The sequence below is a fragment of the Capsicum annuum genome, chromosome 7 (assembly GCF_002878395.1).
Source record: "Capsicum annuum cultivar UCD-10X-F1 chromosome 7, UCD10Xv1.1, whole genome shotgun sequence".
NCBI classification, from domain to species: domain Eukaryota; kingdom Viridiplantae; phylum Streptophyta; class Magnoliopsida; order Solanales; family Solanaceae; genus Capsicum; species Capsicum annuum.
The window spans coordinates 161,834,757-161,848,074 of NC_061117.1; positions in this window are offsets into that span (position 1 = coordinate 161,834,757).

The following is a 13,318-nucleotide window of genomic DNA, read 5'->3' on the forward strand; positions in this document are numbered from 1 at the left end:
GCGTAAAAGAGAAAATATTGTAGTGATTTGATTGAATTTTATGATTTTTGCTAAATCACTATGTATTAATTTACATATTGAGGTTTGAAACATTGTCCATGTTTATATATCTTTTCTTGCTTGATAAAGAACACAAACACGAAGTGATTTAGCTGACAAAACTTGAGTTATACTTATTTGAGAGGTGGTACTCTGGTGTTTGTAAACATGATCCAACTTTACATTTTCAGTCTTTGCTTTATTTTGATTTAGTCTTTAGCCGTAAAATTATTCGTAGTTTTCACATTCCAGTTACCACTACCAAAGTCCTGTAAATCTTAGATTAGTTGTCTTTCCTTTATCCTGGTCTTTGTTTTTGTAGTTACTATACATAGTCCTATACATAATCGAGACATAATTACATTCTTTAAATTTTAAAACAGATATTTCATTGATTTTTTCCTTAGAGCTTTAGTACAAATACATCGAGTCCTTATTGTCTATAAAAAGACATTAATATGTATATTTAAGAATATTCACCAGTTCCATCCAGTCTGTCTAATCAGTATAAATTTCTACCCAAGTTACACATACTTCCAACCACTAATGGAACTTTGTAATATAAAAATGACTACCATACAAAGCATATGTGTTGAAACATGAGCAAGATTTCTCTTCCATATATCTATCCCTCCCTACCTACTCCATTTTTCCTTTGTCAAAAGAGCATCTAATCCATGGATACATATTGATTCTTTGCACCAAAATAGACCAAAAGGAGTTACAGAGTACTTTACTGCGACAACACTTCACTAGCACATCCTTACGGTTCTGACTGAATAATTTATACTCTAAAAATACAAAAAGACTTTCCACAAAAGTTGAAACACCATGGTTATACCCATTTCCATATTGATTTTATTTGTATAGCATAAACTCATAATATAAGAATAGGACAATCGATAAAGGAATGACTTTCTATCCTTGATACGATATTTCACAAATACAAACATGCAAATTTCGGTACTCTACTTGTCTGCACCCAATTTATGAGTCATAATAGAACCTACCAATATCCAGTAGTAGGTAAGTCAATAGCATAACCCAAAGCTAACACGATGGATTAATCTGGTAAGAAAGGCCTAACATAGGTAAGATTCAAGAATATAAACTATAATAATAAGGGTTCTAGATAGAATAAACAATCAAACAAGATACAAATCCCAAAACTTGGTAGATTTAGAATAAGAGCATCTACTCATATGACTAAAACACCAAGTCTAGTATAGTCAATACATGTTTCTCAAATATTAAATACCAAATACAAGAGATAGAAGGGAAAATAGGTGACTCAAACTCCATGTGCTTACATAACGCCAAAAATTAGTCACTACACGAGTAATGATCAATGGCGACAACATATACTCGGATCTGCTCCAAAAGGTACAGAAGTGTAGTATGAGTACCAAAACAATGGGGACTCAGTAGGCATCATCGACCAATTGAGCTATGCCATGATATAAAGATGAAATAAAGAAAGATAATCCTAAGTAAGACAAGGTACAGAATCAAACCCGAATTATTTCCAACATGACTGAAAATAGTAATTGATCATATATATAAAAATAGTATATCATAAGGCACCAACACATACCAAGATCATTGTACATAGCAAGAAATAAATGTTTAAGTAAAAATGTATCATAGGGTATAAAATCCGGCTAATATAACCGTTCATAAGAGTTAAACAGTTCGAGATCATAACAAATCATAAACATTAACTCAAGAACTTACAAGTACTATGTTGGCGCCCATACACGTACTGGTGCATAATGTAAAGAACTCATCACGACGTCCCATACAATCAGAGAGTTTACCCAAGAGTAACATAATGGAATCAAGTCAACAATATATCAAAACTTCTTTATTATTTCATAGTTTTCTGCAATTTCCAGCAATCGACCATTTGCTAACATTCATAATGATCATCCATGTTTGTAATTGAACAACATGTACTAAAAACTCATAACAATAATAATAATAATATCACCCAACAACTATACCATCAATACGCACTAATAGCTCCTCCATAGTTTGCCAACGCTTGTAAGTTAATCCAATTACTCAATAGTCAACATATAACCTCTAATTATTATCTATTTACTATTCATCACATAATCACTATTCAAAGGTCATCGACTAACCATTATTCACTAACTAGCCAATATTATCTAGCCAAGATTCAACACTAGACCATATCCTTCATCTAACCAATACTTATTTCTAGCCATCATAATTTCACTAGTAACCTTTTATAAAATTACCGCTATAACTATTTATTCACTATTCATCTATCAGCTAACGTCTGTCATTAATTAACATTACTAGTCCTCAAATCATTGTTTAATGACTAACCATCATCGTAGACTTAGTTATCTATAACAACTAAGCAACACCATCCCTGAACCCGTTATCACTAATCTCTATAATAAAATCATAATTACTATTATTAGCACTCAATGCCACTAATCCTCTTTATCACTATGGTTCACTAATCAATTAGTAATTACTAGCCCTTTAAGCAATATTCACCACTAATCACCCTTTTAACCTTACATCAACTTCTATACCACTTTATAACCTTAATCTTTTGGAGACTATAACCGACAACTCTAATATCAATGTTATATACCCAACTTACAATAGCTTAAATAAATACATAATCATTATACATAGGGCTTGCCGGATTTGAATTGGTAGATGTACATATAGGCAAATCAACAATCAACCCCCGGTATAGCGGGGTATGATAACAACATCATAGTATTCTCTGGCCTTTCTTGGTACCTATAAAACATCACAATATCCTCATGTCGGATTGGGTTTCATCATAGTATCCTCCAGCCGCACCTGGTGTCATCATATCATTATATTACCCTCTGGCCTTTTGGGGTATCATCATATCATCAAAGTATCCTACAAACTTGTTGTGTATTAATATAACGTTACAATATTAACTGACCGCAGTGGGTATCATCACATTATTAAAGTATCCCCCAACCTTTTTGGGTATTAATATAACATCATAATATTCTCTAGCCGTACAAGTGTAACACCTCGAATCTGGTACCTAGAATGCTACATGGTGCTAGTGACCCCGAAGGACCACAAGCAAACCCATAACTGATATTTGTACCTGAACACTACATAATATACTATATAAATGCAGAATAAAAGGCTAACAGGCCATAAGGTTCAAATATTTGATAAAACACAACATCTAAAAATACGGTATATCAATACCAAAATAACAAAAATAACTGTCTGAATATACTATAGTCGGAAAGTCTCTAACACTGTACTGTTTTTGAATAAGGATTTGATGGACCAATACCCCAACTAACTCCAACTACTGAAATAAACTAAGTACTATAGAAGTGAAGTAATCAAACCATAAAATCCCCGAATGATGAGGACTCACTGTTGACTCTGACTACTTAAACTGGAATGCTACTGATGTTCTCATACTTTTGAACCTATGGTATAAAACACCATAGCACAAATATGTCAGTACAATTGAATGTAATGGTATGCTAGTGAGGAAGGTTGAATGCAAAGTGTTCATATGCATAAACAATACTAACTGACTATATAACGTGAACGTAAGAATACATACATGAATAAGTAACTGTAGCTGAATTCGTGATAATACTGACTACTGAGTCTGAATACTAATATCATGAGTTAAAGATAACTGGTGTAACTGATACTGAGTGACTGAATCTGACAACCTAGATTTTGATGGAACTAGCTGAGTTCCCTACTATACTGGGTGACTGTATCTGACAGTCCTAAATTCTATAGACCTATCTGAGTTCTATTATTGAGACCTAAGACTGAGACTGTGGGAAGTACTCTTTTACCCGACATGCCCCTAATAAGCTATTAAACCTGAGTTGGGGTCCAATCTGTAACCCCAATTAGAAGGGTGTCAATACCGGACCACTGGTAAGGATAAGCTATGAGTGACCCTCATCAAATAGGTACTCTAATGAGAACGGCGGGACCCTCATCTAATAGGTTAAGACACCTCATCTACCCTTATCTAGCAGGTTTGATGTCTCAACCTACGCTGGCTACATAGTTCTGGAGCACAAGGATTGCTTCTAAGAATCACACCCTCTACTAACAGGTGAGTTCCCATCCTTGGGCTCACTCGGTGCTGAATTCTACTCTCATCTAAATAGACACTGAACTGAATATACTGGACTGAGTTCACTGAATTCCATTGACTGACGAAATTATACTAAGATCTGATAACTGACTGAAATTACTGAGATTATTGAGATTTTTGAGATTTCTTGATTGATACTGAATTTAGTGAGTTTTCCTGAGTCATGTAACTAACTAAATTGTACTAATCATGGCTTGACTGAGATTTTTATTAAACTGACACTGCTCTAGGCACACAGCTAAATTGTCAGATACAAGTACCCTCAGGACTTGATATCCTGAAACTAACAAGATTTGATACTTCTTGAACACGTGAACATAATCAATAATTCATAATACAATCATTTAGGAGTTTCATGAAGCACTTGGTTCTCATACTCTTGTACATAGATAAGAATGCATTCAAATATATCATGGTTACACAATTCTAGACTCATGGGAATTCCATAAAACAATTTCAATGTATCACAACAGCATGAGAGTCATTTTGAAACATAAAGATAAAGCATGGATTCATCATTTAGGCCCTATTGAGTCAATAAGCATAAATCTTACTCACTTAGGCATTTTATCAAACATATAGTATGCATAACTTAGGGCTTAAGCAAGAACATCAAATTAATACATCAAGGTCCTTCATTCAACTTAATTTCATTGATTTCAATACACAAATTAACAAAATTTCATGAAAACATATTAAAGCTTCCAACTTGGATGTCGCACAACAATATAAACATGATTATAATCAATCCATAACATGGCTTCCACAATTATGATTTTAAAATAGGATTCTTGTGTACTTCAAAGGTTTAGATCTTGAAAGATAACTAACGTTTCTTGAATGTTCTAGGATTGGGAAACACATATCTTGATATTTTCTTGACGGTTCTTGAACGTGAAGAACTTGAATTTCTTAGTTTCTTCAATAAGGGTTTAGATCTTGTTCTTGGGGATTGATATTTGAGAGGAACCCTAATATGATGTTGTAGAAAGAATATGAGCTATGATCTGGTAAAATTAGGGCTCAAAATGGGTGGAAAAGGACCGAAATATCCTTTTAAATATGGCATAAAATCGTTGATCAGAAGTGGCAACAGTTTGGTCGATGGTCCGTTACTGGCTTGACGGTCCGTCAGTCCTGACCATTGCACTTGGCCAGAACCTGAACTTTCTGCCTCGTCTGCGACGGTTTGGGCGACGGTCCATCGCTAGCTAGATGGTTCATCAATCCTGGCCGTCGCACTTGACCAGAAGTCAGGTTCACTACCTTAGTCGCGACGGCTTGTGCAACAGTCCGTCGCTAGCTCGACTATTCGTCGAATTGACTGTCGCTTCTGGGCAGTTCCGACAGTTTACTGTAAAACATCCATAACTTTTTTCTCTGATGCCAGATTTGGACGAAAGTGGTATCATTTGAAAGCTAATTCAAAATTAGAGAAATTCAGTCTAATTTAAACTTTTATCAATTAGAAAGTCATCACTAAATCTTCTGGAGACTAGATTTGACTTAAAGAAAGTTCAGGGAACTACAACAAGGTATCATCATATCATCATAGGATCTTCCAGACATTTTGAGTATCATCATATCATCAATGTATCCACCGGCCTTACTAGGTATCATCAAAGTATAATAAGATGTAAATTTATAACTTTAATAAAGGACAAGCCCCACAAGGGTTAAATTAAATAACAAGCCCCACGAGGGCTAAGGTAAATGATAAGCCCACGAGGGAAAAAGTAAATAACAATCTCCATAAGGGCTAAAGTACATAAAAATTAAAGAAGAAGTGAAGACAATCATACCTCAACAATCCAAAGCACATCAACAATGTCACTTTATTAGTATATATATGTATTTGGAACATGAATAATATAAACTATCATCGAGTTTTCCCTCTGGATTTATAACTTCAACACCAACATCTTCCTCTATTATATATAGGAATGATTGGTATGTAGATACTTATATAAGTTACAAAAGCATTAACATAATTAGTCGTATCATAAGATATCATGAGTACAAGAATAATTTATTGAATATCTTTACATATAGGAAATAATTCTAGAACAATTAACAACATCCTTTCCAATATTGACAACAAGGAAAATTTCCAATATGGTTATTAGCATGATAATTAAGAATGATCATAACATGGGAAATGGCATTGTCAACGACCCGAACACTGCCTAATCAGTGGCTTACTCAATTTTGTAGGCACGACTTAATCAAGAGTATAATCAAGGACTCATAATTACATAATAAATAATCTAGTTGTTTAACCATGGACACAACCATAAGCGATATGACGAATAATGGCCCATTATTAACATATTCATTAGCCCAAATAATAGTCAATCATGATAACTTAATTAATAACTTGACATAAGCTTTAGAAAACAAGGAATGAAAATGGCATAATCACTTGGGCATTATTCTCAATTCTATTCCACATAACTAATAAGTACCTAGGGTCATCATTATTGAATCAATGTGGTACTCTTTTGTCAATTACTAAGAGTAAGGGTTAAATGGAACTAATCCCTAATCTTTGTTTATGGTGGGTAAACTTGCCCACTTATAGCTCTCCAAAATGAATTCTAAGTAAAGTTCTACCCGGGACTATGCTAAGGTTTCTAAACAACATATTAGATGTATAGCAAGCCACCATAAGTCCAAAGATAGTATTCTATTCAAGCAGTTTTACTAAGTACCATAGAACTAAGGCAACCATCACTAGAATAACCAATTAAGGCCAATTTACTCTAAGCATGAGCAACTAGAGCATTTAACCTATGGTTGAGTATTCTAAGGCATTAACACGCTAGATATGAGTAATGAAGTCTATTGCATTGGGAAAACAAGTCAAGCTTTTAAAAATTAATATTAACATATCTTAAATGGTCCAAATAATCCAAGTCTTGCATCTCATCAATCCAACACTTATAACCATCATAATAAAACAAAATATCACAATTATAATATAACATAGATCAATCTAACAAGAAGCAAGCCTAACATACCTCAAATCAAAAAATAACTCACAAACCACTAAACCTTCACTTTTTATTTTGGAAAAGCCTAGTCAAGGTGCCAAGCTATCAAAAACACAATCTACACGTTATAACAATAACATCGATACACATATTGCATTATTGTGCTTTAGGTCAAAAAATGACACCAAAAACACTAAGTGGGTCCCACTTATGCAAAACATATTTTAGAGGTCAACCTAAGGTTCATAAACCATAACGATCCATAACACTCAAGAAATAGGTGAAGACCAAGCTTATTTGGGTTTAAATCAAGACCTCAAATTATTTGGGGTTTTGGTCAAGTATTCAAGAAATTCAAGCACGAAATGGAAGGATTTCAACCTAAAATCCATTGGTAATCACAAAAATATATGTTAACTAAGCTCTCAATACATTACCAAGACTCAAATTTGAGTTTAGCACACCATATTAGGGTTCCTTGGTCTCAAATATGATTGAAAATGCCCAAAAATGCAGCCTAATAGGGCTTTAAATACCTATCTCAGGCACCCAGGTGTGACAATCGCCAACTATGGATGCAGATCGTGCAAGGGTGATAAAAAATCCTCATATGGCGATTGCCATAGGGAGATCATAATGCTACTTTGTGCGATTGCACACACCTCAGCACCAACAACTTGAGAAATTTTTATGTTTTGAAAAGACACCTTGGGATTAATATGAAATTCGATATAAGAAAATGAACTATGTAACCACACTAATTTTGAAATTCTACACATGTTGGAGAAGCCAAAATTTTCATTTGAGGTCATTTCAACCAAATGTGGCTCCTTAATCTAAATTTCCAATTTTCCAACATTCCAACCAATAGGTCAAAATGAGCTCGGGTGCATTGAGACACAAACCAAAGGTATACCTAGCCTACAATGAATATTCCAAAGCTTTTGGAATTGTTCAAATTTGCACCCGAGGTAGTTTTGCTAAAGTTTTTGCCTGGTGACCCTTTGGAACTAACTAAGACTTACAAACAGGGAATTGGCTCTAAAAAATAAATGACCATTCAGTAACGGAACTATCAGTTTCATTAAACCATAAATAACTTGGGGTTACTATGAAAAAGATCTAATAGAGAAAATAGTTGAAATTATGGAAAATTACATAAATGGTCACCACAACATCCACTTCTATAGAACTTTCATTCCCCAAGTCAAAGATGAGGATATACTTGAAGTCTCGAACTGGTTTGAATACTGGGCTTATATCTCTCCCTTGATCTCCTTAGTGGACTACTCCATTAGGAAGTTCCTCCACTAATCCTTAAGAACTAGAATTTCTCTGCTGCATATTCATCTCACATCACTGGAAAACTGAGCACAAGTTTCCCCATAAAGTTCACACGCTCATCCAACTAGACTGAGTCCTATCTAAGTAAAAGAGACAAATGAAGAATATGTCACCACAACATAGAGACATGGAAAACTGATTGAACATCAACATGGTCGAGAGGTAAAGATAACTCATAAGATATCTCTCCAATAATACGGAGATTTTCAAAGGGTCCATCATATCTCAAACTAAGCTTACTCTTCCTTACAAACCTCATCACACACTCCATGGGAAAAACTTTTAGGAATATATGATCACCAACTCCAAATCTCAAGGCATGACACCTACAATTTGCATTGGCTCTCTTCCTACTCCGAGCCTTTCTCAACCTATCTTAAATCATTATAACTATATCAAATAATCCTGATGCATACCTCAAGACCAAACCCTCAGATGTCTCAAACCATCTGACCTGAGAATGACATCCCTATTATAACAAGTCTTAAGTCAATCTTAGAGAATAAGGCTACACCTCGAAGCTGGTCAACAAATCATCACTGTGAGGCATAGGATAATGATTCTTTCTTGTGATATTATTAAGCTACCTATAATCAATAAACATTATCTATAACCTTCTTTATTTGTTGTAAATAATATAGGTGCACCCTAAGGGTACACTCTCGTCCTAATAAAACCCTTGCCAGGAAGATCCTAGAGCTGAGAATTGAGCTCCTTAAGCTCGACAGGAGACACATGGTAAGGTGCCATAGAAATAGGTCGAGCGCTAGGTTCGAGGTCAACATCAAACTCTATCTCAAGGATAGGGGGAATACCAGGTAACTCATTAGAGGACACGTGAGGAAAGTCACAAACAATAAAAACAGTGTCATCAAGTGACAAACTCCCAATACTAGCATATCAACATAAGCAAGATAAGTCTCGCTACCCCTAGAGATAAATTCTCCTAGCACAAACATAAGATATAATCCCAATTGGCTCATGGCTAACCATTCCCTACCACGTGATATGGGAGGATACAACATGCTTTGCAAAGCTAAAGTTCTTAACAAAACAATCCAAGACCGTATGATAGAGGGATAACCAGTCTATCCGCATAATCACATCAAAGTCAAACATCTCTAGAATAACAAGATCAACACAAGTATCAATATCACTGACATGCATAACACACGATTTAATACTTGATCAGCTAAAAAAAAAATTACCCACAAGTGTAGATACATGCAATGACAGAAATAATAAATAACTAAACAACTCGCACCATGGTGTATAATACGCATATATGTAATAATAAGTAGATCCCTGATCAAACAAAGTAAGGGCCAACCAGCGGCACATAGAAATCACTCTTGTAACTACAATATCCAAAGTCTAAGATCAGGTCTATTATGTATTGCATATAACTTAACCAAGCCATCCACTTGGATAGGTACCTAGCCATCCTCCTGTCCTACCTTTATTAGAATCTCCTTGAGTACACTAAAAACCACCCTGCTAACATGAGAACCATATTTACCTGAGAGATGAACTATTCTAATAGGGGTCGCATCCTGTGCTTAAAAATCCATCACCCCAAGACAAGGGTCATCCCAGGAATAGTTACTAAGAAGTCTACAAGTAAAACAAGAAATATGAGCAGAACCAGAACCAACAGATCTGATTGACCTAGAATAGCCACCATGTATAGAAAGACTAGAAAATTAACCCCTCGAAGACTGATCACTTCCCTTACAAGGGCAATCAAGATCACTAGACTGACCTTTGTCAGCAATCGGAAGAGTTCAAGAATAGGTGTTCTATGTTGAATCTGAGGCTTAAAGGATGAACGTGGAGGACACAAAATCTAAGAATTGCTATCTCTAGTTCAGGAACTACAACGACTCCCACTAAGTCTGCCTTCAATCCTAGGCCTCATATCACCACCCTCACAGCTATCATGGTACATCTCTTTCATAACCCTAACATGATCAGAAACCTTTGAAAAAAATCCCAATAATCTCTGAGTAGCCATACAAATAGGGAGTCTCAAACCCTCTAACAAAACAACAAATTCTCTTTTACTATTTAAAATAGAAGAAGCATGCCTTGCCTACTCATGAAAATGGGTCTCATACTCAGCAACTATCATGTAGCCCGCTCCAATCTAGAGAACTGTCCCCATAATCATCTATAAGGATGTGTGGCATATATTTCTCTAAGAATATCTCAGAGAACAAAGTCCAAGACAAGGGAGAAGATCCATCTAGTCTAGAAACCATATAACCACTCCTCCAATGAAGATCAAAAAAATCAAACTAAAATATAGTATAATCCGCAGCACGAGTCTTAACAAGGCCTAAATTATGAATCTTGTCCTAACAAGCAGTAAGAAAGGCATATGCATCTTCTACGTGAGCACTAAAAAATCTCTATATAGCTAACCTCAGGTATTTTCCAAATATCTTCTTCTCCTTAGAAGACATAGTAGGATGGGCAACCATTAGTTGGGCGACTTTTGGCTGAAAAAGTATCGATGTAGGAGGAATCTCAACTCTGGGAGCCGCAGCTACTGGTTGCACCACCACTTTTGTACCACTATAGTCTACATACTATGCACCATTAGTTGACACATAACCAACAATATCCAATAACTGAAACAATAAATCTTTGGTTACTACTAAAGAAAAGAACCCTTGTAGAGCCAGGGCTAGTTCTCGGCTCTCCACAAGATATAGAGGAAGAGTATTTTAATCAGTTGTAGGAATAGGGTCTCAGAAAGGCGGCCTATCTTAGCTCCTAGCTAGGGACACATCTCTAGGCTGTCAATGACCTTTGGGTACTCCACTTCAATTATAGAAGTAGGATGCCTAGTGTAACGCCCTAAAATCAGATCCCAAGATGTCACACGGTGCTTAAGGTCACAAGTGACCCCAAGCTAACTCTTCATCTGGCATAACCCAAAGCAGCTGAATAAAATACATAAAATAAAAGAAATAATGCTGAAACAACCCATAACTTTGTCTGACCAACATGAAAGTAAATTTACACGATCACAATTCTGCTCATATATATACAAATCTGAAACTGAATACACTGACTACTAGTGACTGTCTATGAAGCCTCTACTAGTATTGACCAAAGATAGCCGGGTCATGACTCCCAACTACCCCTACTCAATACGACTGAATACAGAAAATACAATACACCTCAAATCTGAACAACTCAAGTCACTGAATCAAAAGGACTAATCACCTGTCGATCGAGAGCTGCGACCCAGCTGAACATGATATGTACGCTACAACTTGTACCTACATTTTGGTAAGAATGTAGCCCATGGAAATATGTAGGTCAGCACTTTGAAATGTACTGACTATGTGGAGGTACATGCAACAATATAAATAGTATAATCAATTTCATGAAAACATACATACGGACAATGATGACTCACTTGGCTTGAGTTATATCAAATTATACTTTTCGTAATTTTATAATAAATAGTTCATATGATAAAATCTCGTAATCCACGTAAATCATTATAAATCATAAATTATGATAAATCATCCTAAATCATCATAAATTATCATATCGTCAAAAATCATCATAGGCAATTATAAATCATCATAAATGACCATAAAACATCATAAACATCTCAACTCTTTGACTCAAATCTTGGAGTGACTCGGTAATTCAAGAAACTTAATCTTATGGACAGGGGAGTTTTCTATAACTGACAACCCCACGTGAGCTATGTGGAATACCAAAGTTTGAAACCCCCGTTGGCGGGAGCATCATACTCTTTGCCAGGGAGTACGACCTTAAAACTGCAATAATCACAATCAAGCTCTCTGGCCAATAATATCATCATCAAACAACCCTACAGTGGTTCATAGGTTTGGGGAAATACTAAATTTCCCTCTCGGTGCTAAGTACTACTCCCCGATAAGCTCAGAACGCTTTAAGAAATTCACCACAACATCACAAGGGTCTATCATAAAGACCAAATCAAATCTCTTTCTCATTTATCAAATCATATCAATTTGTGGATTCCTAACTCAACACATTTTAGCTCAAAACATTTTAATCTTCCTTAACATCAACAAAGTATCAATGCATTGAACCATAACCGTCTCGACATTTGGACAGGGATATGAAGACTCAATACGTAATATGTTTAACAATTTAACTCATCAAAACCATCCGAAAAATACCAAGACTCATTGCAACTTTGATAGCAATATACCCAATAACTCAAATCATCATAAGGAAGCTCAAAATTTGACACATGGCTCAAAAACACTTGGAAATACCAATAATTTATTCTTGAACTTAAAACGTGGATACATGTTCAAAATATATCAATTCTTGATAGAAACACCAAGAATCCCAATATTAAATCTCAATTCATAGAACGAAAATAGTCAAATACTGATGCGATTCAAAACTTACAATTCAAATCTTTATAAGTTCATAATTGAATTATTTAGACATAATTCAACTTACAGAACCATATGAATCCATTAAATAATGATAATTGACAAGCTTGAACAATTTACATATATACATAATCAAAATCTCATGGTAGGATATCTTGGAAATAAATTCATTTGCCAAACTCATAATAATCCATAATAAAAATTAATGATACGGGCACAAGAACGGAAGATATATTCTTGTTCAAACCCCACATACCTAAAAATAGAAGATGAATATGAACTTCCGACTCCGGAACTTTATTCACAAAAATAAACGGTGATTCTCGAAGCCCTTAACATGATCAACTCGAATC